The sequence below is a fragment of the Pinus tabuliformis genome, chromosome 9 (genome assembly GCF_031772625.1).
Source record: "Pinus tabuliformis cultivar Carrire ecotype Pingquan chromosome 9, CPIR1, whole genome shotgun sequence".
Taxonomy (NCBI): Eukaryota; Viridiplantae; Streptophyta; class Pinopsida; order Pinales; family Pinaceae; genus Pinus; species Pinus tabuliformis.
The window spans coordinates 141435540-141449315 of record NC_142307.1 but is presented as its reverse complement, the minus strand read 5'-3'; positions in this window follow the sequence as shown (position 1 = coordinate 141449315).

Sequence of the window (13776 nt, the reverse complement as noted above, 5' to 3'; positions counted from 1 at the left end):
GCTCATTACTTTCTACGCATAGATGAGATTGTTAATCGCATGAAAAACTTGGGTGAACAGATAAAACAAGTTACCTTAGTTGAAAAAGTTTTAAGATCCTTGTCCTCTAAGTTTGAATCAAAAGTTTCTGCCATAGAAGAAAAGCAGGATCTTTAGAGCATGACTATGACACAGCTGCACAGAATCCTAACTGTTGTTGAAATGAGGAAGGGAGGTTCATCTGATATAAGAGAAGCCACATTCAAGGCTCAGGAAGAGAAGAGCTCAATGAATTGGGACACTTTTTAGAAAGAGAGGAAGAAGCAAACTTTGTCAAGAACCTTCAATGCGGTTCTGGAAGATTCAGAGGTAAACTACCATTCAAATGCTTTGCTTGTGGAAGAGTCGGTCATTATGTAGCCAAATGTCCTCATAATGATAAGCTTGATAAAGGTAAGGAACTAGAAAAATGGAATAGAAAACAGAATGTAAGTAAGAAAAGCTACTATACACATGAAGATAGTGATGGTCTATCAAATAGTGATGAAGATGAACATGGTAATTGTTGGAGAGGTAAATCCCCTCTACGGATAGAGGCGATCCCTACTAGCCCAGCAGGGGTCTAGCAACAATCACACAATGCTGCTATGCATGTTCCTAATTACGATTAAACAAGAGGTAAAGAGCACCTACTTGGATTCCTGCGCTGTTGTTTGACGAAGAGATGTTGCCTTCACTCCTTCGCTTCGGCTGGTCACAATCCTCCGCGATCTCCGCGAATAGATACCTACACACACGAAGAGGAAACAAACGCAAGTGTGAAATCTAGTAAAAGCAACCATACATCGGTCAGAAAAGATGTAATTCACATTTAATCATTTCATAGACAAACGAGAATGGAACAATAGTAGCAGTCATCTATTATTAATCAAAATAGAGAAGAGTACAACCAAATGTTCTGACGTCGGTATCCTTCTCAGGAGGGGCCAGTCAGCAAGCATCTCAAGCATTCACCTTTGGAAATGGTTCTCCCAAGACAAGAAACTCTCTCTCACACTAGCAACACAAAACAACCTTCCCTAAGCTATCAATCACTTCCACACTTAGCACACCAAATACCTATAGTAGCAGCTATTTGAGCACAATAAGCTCTACACAACGCAAGCTATTCAAAAACTAGCTGCTCATGGTAATGGTGGCAGTTTATATAGGAGAAGGAGCCTCCTAAGAGGGTGGAAGGGTGAGCTTATCCTTGAGGGAAGTGGTTGCAAAGGGTCGAACAGACATGCCATAGAAGGGAGTCGATACTCACAAAGCCAACAACCAGGCCTGGAATAATCTGGAAGGCTGACTGTTGGAACAAATTCACCCAAAGAGGATCAGCACGGGTTATAAGGCAACTGACGCGCTGACGTCGCACCTCAATAACAGGGAAAGTCAGGTCAGCGCGACTTAATACTAGCAGCGGCGCGCTGGCAACCAGCGCGGAAAAGTCGTGTGCTTCCGCGCTGGCATCGCACTGAAAACACTAAGAGCCGCCGGTCAGCGCGGATATTTTAGAGATAGACGCGCTGATGAGGAAAACTTTGGAAAAGTGGGTTTTGGGCCAGTTCAGAAGGCATGAACTTGATTAGGTGTGAATTCTTGGCACAATAGGGTAACTGACAGGGAGACAGCGAAAAATTGCTGTGTAACAGATGCCCCCTAAAGCATGAAGACCGAGAGAGTGGGAGGGGTGAAATGCTTTACAACACGTTGCCGGACTGGACCACCACCAGGAAGGACCGAATATCTCTGATAATCAAGTACATGCAGTCTAGGCATGGGCGCAGCCATCCAAAAGACATGCGGAAATGGTCTGTGGAATGGACGCAGCCACCCAGCTAAAGAGACCAGAATAATGATAAGGTATGGTCGCAGCCATCCATGAAGACTCAGGTATGGGCGCAGCCATCCATCAATGAGTCATGTAATGATCATCCACAAAATCGTAGCCTGGACCATAACAGACAGGGATCCAGGGTCTTGCGCTCCGTCCCGACCCGAAAAAAGTACAAGTTCAAGCATGTGAATACAGGAGTTGGAGTCGAACATGCGTGAACATCGTCTGATTACCAGCCAATGATGAAAACTGTTAACAGACGCGAGAGGTACCACCAATAATGACAATGGCCCTCAAGGTACTATAGGTACAATCCGTGGAGTGTGAATCAATGAGCTGGTGTCGAACACCCACAGAATCATCCGATCGGAGGCCAATGATGAAAACCTCGCGTCGAACACGAAGAACCTGCCATTGAGGCCTGCAGGCTCTAAGGCACCTGAAGTGAGTCTCTAAGCCACCTTCCCAGATAATGATCTGAAGTCGACAGGAAGTGACCTTGACCGAAGGTGGGCCATAATGTTTCCCACATCATCGACACGAGACAGAGGTAACATGATTTGTGTGAGATAGCAGATGAGGTTGTATTATTGCAGAGGTCAACTTCTCTTGAACATATCGGCGGCACTATGGTGGATTTGGTAGTATTTGACATCAAATGAGCAAAGGGTATGATAACGATGGCAATGAGCAGATGATAGGCTAGATAGGATAACCCAAACCCACGGAAGCCAACGAAAGCGAGATGAGATGGTCCCACCCAGACACGAAGCAGAGGAGTGCCATGTTCAAGAGCGACATACTGCCGACACGACTACGATTACTATTCCTTTTTCCCCACCATTTCTGGCAGGTACCCCAATTATTTTTGGATGACAAGCTTGACGGGGATAGCATATGCTTGAAGAGTGTCATTTTGACAATGCCCGATGTCATCAAGGGTTTAACGAGCCTAACAAAGGAAAAGCTCGGCGTCTTTTCTGATTTAGAGAGTCTGAAAAGACAGCGGAAAAGGAGACTCCAGGGGGGCCCTTTTTCGTGCAGTTGTGTCTCTCGAGCCCGAAAAAGTATAAAACAATGCCCGAAAGAACCGCCCGACCATTACGATCGAGGAGTACTTTTCGTAAATAGTGCTTTCGACCCGAAAAAGTAAAAAGGCAGTCGGAAACACGTCGTTTTAGAGCCGATAACGGGTGCGAAACGACAAACACCCGGCAATCTTTTTAAGTTACACGGTCAGAAGAAGAGCTTAAAATGACCGCCTTTCATTCCCTTTAACGAGCTGAAAGGAGGCTCGGCCATCTTTTCTTGTTTTGTGTCGGAAAAGAGCTCAAAGACGACATTGTTCGCGATCCAGTGATTTTAGGATCGTTATGATTTTCACCGTTTCGAGGGACCTGCACAACAAAAACAACACCCGCATAAATCCGTTCGACATGTTAAAAATATATTAAAACATGTATACAATAGTACAGAAGCGTAAAATCCATGGTAAAAACATGACCATAACCCATATTTGCAAAAATTAAAGTCAATTAAGCCATTTTTACTATAAATAGAAAGGTAAATAGTCATTTTCACCATTGTTACCAAATTTAGCCTCTGAGAACGTTGTGAAGCTGTGAAGTTGATGGAGCCAATTCTTCCTCGTGCGGACACCATTTGGCGAACGGCTTGCTCCAGGTAGGTTCCTCTTGCCACGCGCCTTGTTTTGAGCATTTTAATTCGTAATTTAACGGTTGGATTGGCCCAATTGGGCAAGTTTTTGAGCCATGGGTGCGCTCTCGATCAGCGCGGGTTTCCCGCTCGGGACCGCGCTGACCGATAAAAATAACACATACCAAATTCCGGGTCAGTGCGGAAAACCCGTGTTCTTCCGCGCTGACCTGAGAAAAATACAAAAGGCCGCCATTTTCAGCGCGTCTGTTTTAGAAACAGCCACGCTGGCGCAGCCAAATATTATTTTTGATGATTTGGACGTGAAATTTTTATCTACAAGTTTTCTAATTGTTCTTATTGGCTATGTAGGGTACAATGGCTTTCCAGTGGCAAGAGAGGGCTCACGATGTTGAGGATATTGCCGCTTTTGAAAGAGCGGATTGTCGAAATGCAATGCGGGACTGTGGATTTTTAAAATTCTTCTTGACTCCACGCCTAAGAGCTCACCACGACTTACTGGAGTTCCTGATCCGGTCATGGAACCATATAGACGGTAAATTCACCATCCGTGGTAAGGATATTGAGTTCGATTTCATGGACATATATTTCTTGACCGGTTTGTCACGCCGGGGTGCGAGGCCCATTCTGGAGGGGCAGCGGCCCAGCGGCGAGACTCTTGATGAGCTCATGGCTCGAGTATGTCCATTGGCGGAGAAGACGCGGAGTGGGAAGGTGGCAATTCCCACGGTGGGAGACATAGTTCTTCGCACCATCCTGTTTATGGTGACCCGGGCAGTGGGAAGCTTGGCCAACCATGAGGCCTCGAAGACCCACTTGCTGCTAGCTCTCGACTGTTTACAGCCTACAGTGTTTGATTGGGCCACTGCGGTGACCAACAACATGAAGAGGCAGCTCAACAACTGTCGACGTGGAGAGTCGAAACAGTTCGGCTATGGGTCGATCCTACTCCCACTCATTCTGGAGCGGGTACCAGTCATGCGGCTGCAGACTATAGCCGTGGATCCTCCCAGGAGTCCTCAGGAGACGCGGGCCACTCGATGGGCTCGCATCATGCCACGCGGAGGTGGTGGCCGGCCAGCTCATTGGGGAGTGGTTTTCCGAGAGTGGCTGGAGCATCAGATTGTTTTCGTTGAGGATTGGCCATATGCGGGTATGGATTTCCGCAACGATCCTGACATGCCATTACCGTCGGGCGACCACGAGGATGATGGAGGTATCACACTTTGATTTTTCTGAGTTTTTAATGTTTTTGATTTTAATGCATATGTCTTAACAAATGTCGTCGTGTGCAGATGTGGGACCTATCAGACCCATCGGTTTAGCCCCAGAGGCGCGGAGAGAGGGGCAGGGAGACGATGTCCTTGCCTTGGTCCCTCTAGGGGCGGATACTTCCGAGGCCATAGCTCGCAACCTTGAGGGGTTGCTAGTGGGCGTGCCAGACTATCGTGGAGTCGAGGAGGTACCCATAGAGCACCAGATCCATACAGTGGGGGTAGCACCTAGGGTGCACCGCCTGCTTAGCGGGTGGCACGAGCGGTTGTGTGCTATAGAGAGCACAACCCAGAACAGTAGTCGCCTAGGTTTCTTTTTGATGTTTTGCGAGACATTTGTCTCGATGTATGGAGAACAGTGACTTTATATTTTGACACATAAACTTATTTTTTGAGCGCCTTAGTGCGCCACACGATATATATATATATACATACCGATTTTTGGATGGATCTTGTTTACATGTGATGATGTTTTACTTATGTTATGCAAATGTTCAGTACAAATGTGATCTTATGTATGAATTGCACAACAGATGACCCATGTATTTTTAATGTTTTAATGCAAGCTTAAAAACACACACCGCATGCATGCGAACTATGCTCGAGAACTATGATGTTATCTATTTCGCAAATGTCTGTCTAATACATGATTCGCCAATGCATCAGTCAGCGTGTTTAATCGTCTTGGAATATGTTGATATGTGATATAATCGAAATTCCTTTCTAACAATCGGACACGTAGGTACAACCTTAGGATACGTTGGTCTCTGACGGAATATCGCCCGTTAAGTTGATGAACGACCAGCTGGGAGTCCAGGTTTACCATCATTGCTCGAATGCCGAGATCAACTGCTTCGGCTAGTAGCTCAATTACGGCACTGTATTCAGCAACATTATTAGTGGTGCGACCGAGACAGACTCCTTGAAGATCTAGCAACTCTCCGTGAGGATCGTAGATCGCCCATGCCGCAGAAGACAAATTGCAGGTGCTACGGCAGGCGCCATCAGCGAAACCAACATAAGGTGCACTAGACATCTGCACGAGAAGAGGAAAACACAATAAGAGGCAAACACGCTTTCACACCAAGCAGAAAATGAAATCATGCACACAAAACACACTAAACACATGTATGTACAAACTGAGTGCATGAAATCACGCGTAATATTTCTTCAGATACAGCCCGTTGCGGGGCTTGTCAAGAGGGTTTCCTTCATAATCAATCAACTCATATGCGCCCTTTTGTAAAACTCTTTTCACGATGTAGGGACCTAGCCACATGGACTCGAGTTTTCCTGCCCCTAGCTTATCTTTAGCTTGATCGTAGAGCAGTACTAGATATCCCTCAACGAAGGAACGAGGATGAATATTCTGGTCAAAGTGAGCTTTGACTCTCTTCTTTTGCGCTTCGATAGCCAGAGAAGCTAAACGACGAGTCTCGTCTAACCGTTCTAGGTACAGAAGCCGTTCCTCCACCGGAGTGGTGTTGGGAAGCAACTTGACAGCTAATTTCAACGAAGGAATCTCGCATTCGACAGGAAGGGTAGCCTCCAGTCCATAAACCAATTGAAATGGAGTGAAACCGGTGGCATCCTTCACGGAAGTCCAGTAGGCCCACAAGGCTGGGAAGAGCATCAGATGCCAATTAGACTTGTGCGTGTTTACAGTGCGTTGAAGCATAGTGATCAAAACTTTGTTCACAGCTTCAACTTGACCATTAGATTGTGGATAGTACGGTGTCGAACTGTCCTGGTGCAAGCCTAGTTGGGTCGTTAGTTCTGTCATCATGTGATTACAGAAATGCTTTCCGTGATCTGTGACAATAGCCTGAGGGACTCCGAAACGAGTAATGACATGATTGAATAAAAACTGCGCCGCTGTGTAACCGTCTTCGTTTAATGTAGGCATCGCTTCGGCCCACTTGGTGAAATAATCCACAGCAACGATAATGTACCCATGCCCCCCGGCCGAACGAGGGTTACAGGATGTATAATCGATGCCCCATTTGGCAAATGGTCCTACGGTGACAACAGGGTGCAGTGGTGCAACAGGTGCACGCATCTTCCGGTGGTAAACCTGGCATTCGTGACATGCTCGTACAGCAAGGATACAATCCTTGAAGATGGAAGGCCAGAAATAACCAGCACGGAGGATCTTTTGAGCGGTAGCATAGCCGGACATATGGCCGCCACAAGCGCCGGAGTGGCAGTCGTTCAAGACCCGCTCCGCCTCCTCGAGAGTCAAGCACCGGCGGAGAACAGAGTCAACGCCGAGGCGGTACAGGGTATTGCCCAAGATGCGATAGGGTTGAGCTTGGTGACGAATTCGTCGTCGAGCATCTTTCGATGCATTCAGACGGAAGGAAGACATCTGTAAATATACGATAATGTCCCCATACCACGGGTCGAGGGTGCTGATCAGAAACAGTGTTTCATCCGGAATATGCTCCTCTGAGCGAGATGGTGCAGACTGAGATGGTAAGGAACAAAGCAGTTCAGCAAAGACCAGAGATTTCTTAGACTTGGCTGCAGTGAATTCCAAGTCGAACTCTTGGAGGATTACGATCCACTTCGAGTATTTGCCCCCCAGCAACTGACGTGAAAAAATGTAGGTCATGGGGTTGCAATCAGAGATCACGGTCGTTGTGCGCAACAAGATATAATGACGGAATCGTTGGACGGCACAGACAGCTGCCAATGCCAACTTCTCGACATATGCATAGCGAGTTTCCATATCTAGAAGGTTGCGGCTAAGATAATATACAACATGCTCGGTGCCAACATCACCGTCTTGCACTAAAACCATGCCGATGGTGGTATCGGCGGCGGCCAGATAAAGGGTGTAGTCACGGTGGTAATTCGGAGGTCTTAAGAGCGGGGCTGAGACAAGAAGGTCTTTAAGACGCTCAAAAGATTCTTGAGCGATAGCGTCCCAGCGAAAGGGCGTATCTCGCTTTAATAACCGTGTGAAACCCTTAGCCACCTCGGCATAATTTGGAATGAATCGTCTGAGAAAGTTAGCTTTTCCCTGCAAGCTCTGTAACTGTTGTAGCGAGGCAGGGGGAGGAAGATTCAAAATGGCCTCGACCTTAAGGGGATCCAGACGGATACCTTCCCGGGAGACGATGAACCCGAGTAGTCGGCCAGATTCTACACAGAAGACACACTTATGTGGATTGAGCCGAATACGGTAGTGTCGACAGCGGAGAAAGATTTCGCGTAAATGAGATGGATGGTCTTGACGTTTAGCTGAATGAGCTGGAAGATCATCCAGGTAAGGCTGTACGATGTGTCGGATATCATGAAAAGCATACGACATCGCACGCTGGAAAGTGGCACCGGCATTTTTAAGACCGAAAGGTAGCTTCTTGTAAGCGAAGGTGCCCCAAGGACAAATGAAAGCAGTCTTATGCTGGTCTGCGGGGGCTATGTTGATCTGGTTGTAACCAGAGAAGCCGTCCATAAACGAATAAATTTCGCTTCCTGCGCAGTCATCAATAAGCTGATCAATAAAAGGTGTAGGAAAGTTATCTTTTGGACAGGCGCGATTGATGTCGCGATAGTCAACACAGACCCGAATAGTGCCCTGTTTTTTATTCACAGGGACTATATTGGATACCCATTCTATGAGGGGAATGGCATAGATGAAACCAGCTCGAAGAAGTTTTTCAACTTCGGCCTTGATGGCTGCAGCCTTTCGAGGGTGCACTGGGCGTAAACGCTGACAAACAGGTTTAGCACCGGGATAAGTAGGAATTTCGTGCACCACGATACTAGGGTCAATGCCGGGCATTTCCTCGTAAGACCATGCGAAGACATCACGGAATTCACGAAATAAAGCGGTATAAAGTTGAACTTCCTCAGGAGTGCATGTGACTCCAATGAAAATATTCTCGACAATCCCTGGTTTGACAGAGATGTCGATAGCCTGGGTTTGCGTAATGTTACCCATATTGCCTTCCGAAGACACTTGATATAACGGAACAGGCGTTTGGAGAGGCGGATATGGAACACATGAAGCAAATCGCTCGAGACATGCGACCATTTCCGAATGAGGAGGGAGAAATGAAGAGCGATGGTGGTAATCTAACCAAGGGAGCTCCTCGAGAGACATAGTCTCAATGATAGCCTCGTCGGAGGGAAATGATTCCTTTAGGGGATCCGAAGTGGCCTCTTCTCCCAACCAAGGGAAGTGGTCATATGAATCGGGAACACTGCTCAGAAAAGCAGGTTCAGGAGGTGGAGCCGATGCAGCGACAATCTCGATGTAGTTGAGCTCGGCAGGACTCAACGGCATCATCTCGCCCCAAGAGTCTTCTTGATTCAAGGGAGGGAGAACCCATGGATCAGAACGCACTGTAATCATGTTAACGGAGGCGAGATTCGGAGGTGGGAGGGGAAAGACTCCCATCAAGGAGGGATCTTTGAATAATCCAGCGCTCACACTCACTAGCGATTTGGAGGTATGCTCTACGAATGGCACATTCCCTTCAGAAGAGGAAGCAAAAAAGGACAGCTGGTCCACCGTGACGATTCTTCCTTGATGGGGGAAGCGAACGACACGGAACAAGGAGGAAGCCACGGCCTGCATGGCGTATGTCCAGCTTCGTCCAAGGAGGAGGTTGTAAGTGAGATTAGCGTCAACGACTTCAACCTCTACTTCTACCGTTTTCCCTTCTAGAGAGATAGGCAGTCGCGGGAGGATATCATATGGACGAGATTCTCTTCCATCGAAAGCCTCCAGGGTTGTAGGAGACTGTCTCAGAGCAGGAGAACCAATAGCCTTCTAGCAAGCAACTGACATGATGCAGGTTGAGGCACCTTCATCAATGACCGTACGATGGATCATTTTGCCGTTGATGAGAACCTGTATAAGGAAGGCCACCTGATGAGGCCGTCTCTGTGTGAAACCCTCGAGATCAAAAGAAATTAAATCCGAATCTGCTGGGTCTATGCCACCAATCGCTGATAGCAAGGACTTCCTCTGGGAGGGGCAGCTCTGGAGGTCTTCTAATGCGGACATAGCAGACGGAGCCTGAGCTAAGTCCTCGACAATGCTATAATGCTGGGCAACACGAACATTGGGGTTATAAGATGACTTCCTGAGTACACCTTTGGGAGGGGGTCGGGGGATCGTCTCGGTGCTGGGCCGTTCGATGTGAAGGGGACCAGAACTGGACGGAGGAGCGCTGGAGGGAACCTTCGGCTCTTTCCCGGCTGAAGATGGATAATCTTTCGCTCGAGTTGAAACATGGATGGGGATGGTTCCAGCCATGAACACTTGAGAACCGAACGAGGAAGAGGATTGAGAAGGATCTACCACCTGATGCATCTGCTGGGACGGGAAAGGCTCTTTAAGCACAGCAGGAGGCCCTGGAGCACCTTTCAAAAGCCGACTAACCTCGGACCACCTAGGGCAATCCTTGGTGTAGTGCTCCTCCTCACAGATGAGACAAGGATACTTAGGCTTCCGTTTGGCTCCTTCCTCGGAGGGAGGTTTAGGAGGGTTCTGCTTGGGCTGTCCAGATTTATCTTTGGCCTTCCCTTTCTTTTTGCCTTTCGAGGATTTGTCTACCGTGGTGGACTGAACGGCGTTTACCTCGGAGGTATTCCCAAACATAGATTGGCCCTGAGGAGCATTCTCGTTAGAGGCGTTCTGTTTCTGCTTCCCAGGGTTCGCGGTCGATTTCTTAGATGATGAATTTACGGAACCAATGACTCCATCAACAGAAGGCTTTGGTGAAACTTTGGGTTGTCCGAGCCTCGGGGCGTCTGGCAAATACTCATATAAAGTACCTGACTGAGAATACACTAAGTCGAGGTACTGAGCTCGCGCGATTGCTTGCTCCTCAGTCACACACGCTCCCATTGCGATATCTTTTGCAATTTTAGGAACAAAGGAAGTCGTGAACCAATCGGTCAAGAGTTGATCAGGAATCCAAAATTTAATCAAGCGACGACGCCTTCTCCATTCATGTATATGATCAGAGATGTGCGTAGCCATATCCTGTTTGAGAGACGTGAGAAGATGGGTCCCAGTCTCGTACCGAATGGGTAACTGAAAATGAGTTAAAAAGGCCATAGCCAACGAGTTGAAATCTGAAAACATGCCGCGATTGAGTTCAATGTACCATTTAGCAGCTGAACCAGTGAGAGTCCTCTGGAAGAGGCGAAGCCGGATAGAATCATCAAGCCACGAGTTAGATGAGCACCACAGGTGATAAGTCATTACATGGGCCTGAGGGTCCTCACCGGCTTTGCCGTCAAACTTTGGACAGTCACCTGGTATTTTGGTTGGAACCGGTGGCCAATACGGATTATGCAAAATAGGGTCATTTGTTAACTTGGACACATCAGGTAGTTCCAACGTTGCTAAAAATGGTAGCTGCGGGTTAAAGGACATCTGCGGCTGCGGATTTGAGGCGACATTAGGGTTCCACCCAGATTGTGGTTGCCCCCACGAACTTTGTCCGGACGGGCCCGACCCAAAAGGGCCTGGCGCGTAAGAATTTTGTCCATAGGGGTTCTGTCCATATGGATTCTGGCCATATGCGGACGGCTGTCCCTGTGTCTGCCCCCCACCTCCCCATGTACCAGCGGCTGGCCCGGCAGGTGCACCATATTGGTAATTTTGATAAGGGGTGACCTGTGGTTGCTGATAATTTTGATAGGGAGCAAACTGATTTTGCCCCTGGGGTTGCTGGTAGCCATATGACTACTGGGCCCCATACGGAGCCTGATAGGCAGGTTGCGTTTGATAAGAAGGTTGATAACCTGTTTGAGTTTGAGGCCCAGGGTAATGTCCTTGAACCGGCTGGGGTTGAACCATATGTCCCGAAGGTTGACCCGGTTGGATTTGAGATGGACCTAGTCGGTCAGCAAGATAAACTTGCTGGGCACCAGGTTGTCCATGCGCCACCAAGGGTTGTCCTTGCGGAACAGACGATCGAACTGGCTAGATAGCTGGTTGACGCCGAGGTTGGCCAGCTTGTCCAGGTTGACGATTAGGGTGGACAACGGGTTGACCTTGCTGTATAGACGGTTGGCCCGTTTGCCCCCCAGTGTGAACAGATTGAGAAGAGGGTTGGGCTTGCTGCATGGCAGGCTGCCCTCCTTGGTGCATGGGCTGAGCAGAGGGTTGGCCTTGCTATATAGTAGGTTGCCCCCCTTGCCCAGAAGGATTCGTGAATTGAGCGGTGGGTTGGCCCTATTAAACATAGGGTTGTCCACCCTGCCCAGGGAGATGACCAGACTGGGCGGTAGGTTGGCCCTGTTGTACATAGGGTTGTCCACCCTGCCCAAGAGGATACCCATGCTGGACTACTGGTTGATTTTGAGGATTATAAACTGACCCAGTTTGCCCAGATGGGTACCCTTGCTGGAAACCGAGCTGGCCTTGCTGATCGGAAGGCCGCCCTGGTTGTCCAGTAGGTTGACTCTGATGCGAATATGACGGACCTCCAATGCCCGTGGGTTGTGTTAACACCCAGGTTGTTCCCTATGACTCCCAAGGGAATACGGCCGGGCTAACCACTAACCAACCTTTGGATCACAGTTTCTAGCCAAACTGTGATCAAAGAGGGCTCTCTCTTTATGATTTGTCTCTGTTATGATGGTGTTTTAGGCTAGCTATTATGCTCAGGTTTTGGTTTACGTTTTGGTTGAAGGATTTCTTTCAGGTCTTAAGATGTAGTGTTTAGAGAGTAAAATATCATTGGGCAATGGAGTCTGGAGTTGTGAAGTGCTTAGATATGCAGGATTGGTGGTGTTCAAACTGCAGGGCCTATTGTGTATTTTAGACAAACAAATTGAGCTTAAATGGTGATGTATGTCAACCAATAGAAAGCAATTAAGAATTTTCTATTAAGCTGGTGAGGTGAAAGTGTAACACGCTGCACAGGAGCAAACTTGAATTCCTGTGACAAAGGCCACTGTGAAAGATGTATTCTGAAAGTGCAGCAATTAAGAATTACACTTATCAAGATTGCATCTGAAGAAAACATTCATTAACAACAGAGATTGAACTCAGGGTACTCATTGAATAAATCCTGAAAGTTATTCTTTTTCCTTGTTGCTAAATATTTAAAGTTAGATAACATATGGATTTTAACAAACAAAATACATAACAGAGAGAGTTACATAGACTTATTGTATGATGAAATACACAGGAATCCAGCAGTTTCCAACAGACACCAGGACGCATTTAGTACTTCAGAAATCCGAGAAATTCCATCACTTTCTTTATTAACTTCTGAAAGGATTACAGCGTAAGAACTTCTTCAGGAGAAATCAACAACAACCCTTGCAAGCTCCTGCGAAGGGGACTTTATAGGAATGCTTATACAAAATATCTCAGGCATTGAGTCATCTGAGAGAGAAAATATCTTCATAAATTCGTACAAAAAGTAGAAAAGAAGTTATTACAACTTTGAATGCAGCATAAATGCTCTTTATGTCTGTCAGAGGATAATTTGACCTTTGGAGGTCATTGAGTCAGTTGAGCCGCTTTGCTTAAATGCTGAATAATGTGTCTTTATTTCTTGCTGCGCTGTATTTTCTCGGCCCTGCCAGCTGTAGTTTTCTATTTCTGCTTTGTTGGCCGATACATCTGTTGAGTTGGCTCAGCTTTAATCCACAATGCATGCTGATTTTTGTTAAACTATGCTCTGCATGACAACTGATATTTTTTTAAGAGACAAAAATTGGTGAGTGGCTCCCTGTCTACAAAATCTTCTGTATTGCATTTATCCACCAGTCTTGCGTAGGGAGTTGATGCCTGAGAATGGCATCCATTGTCTCCTCTGCCTTTGTATACTTGTAGAAATTGGGAGCCACCCCAAACAGGTGATTGATCTCATTCATTATAAAAAATAGATTCTCTACTCTGTTATAGAGAGTTTGTCCCGTGGCTGGCCCTGTTTCCTCTGAGGTGTTGGGCTTCTCATTGATCTGACTAGTGGCAAATGT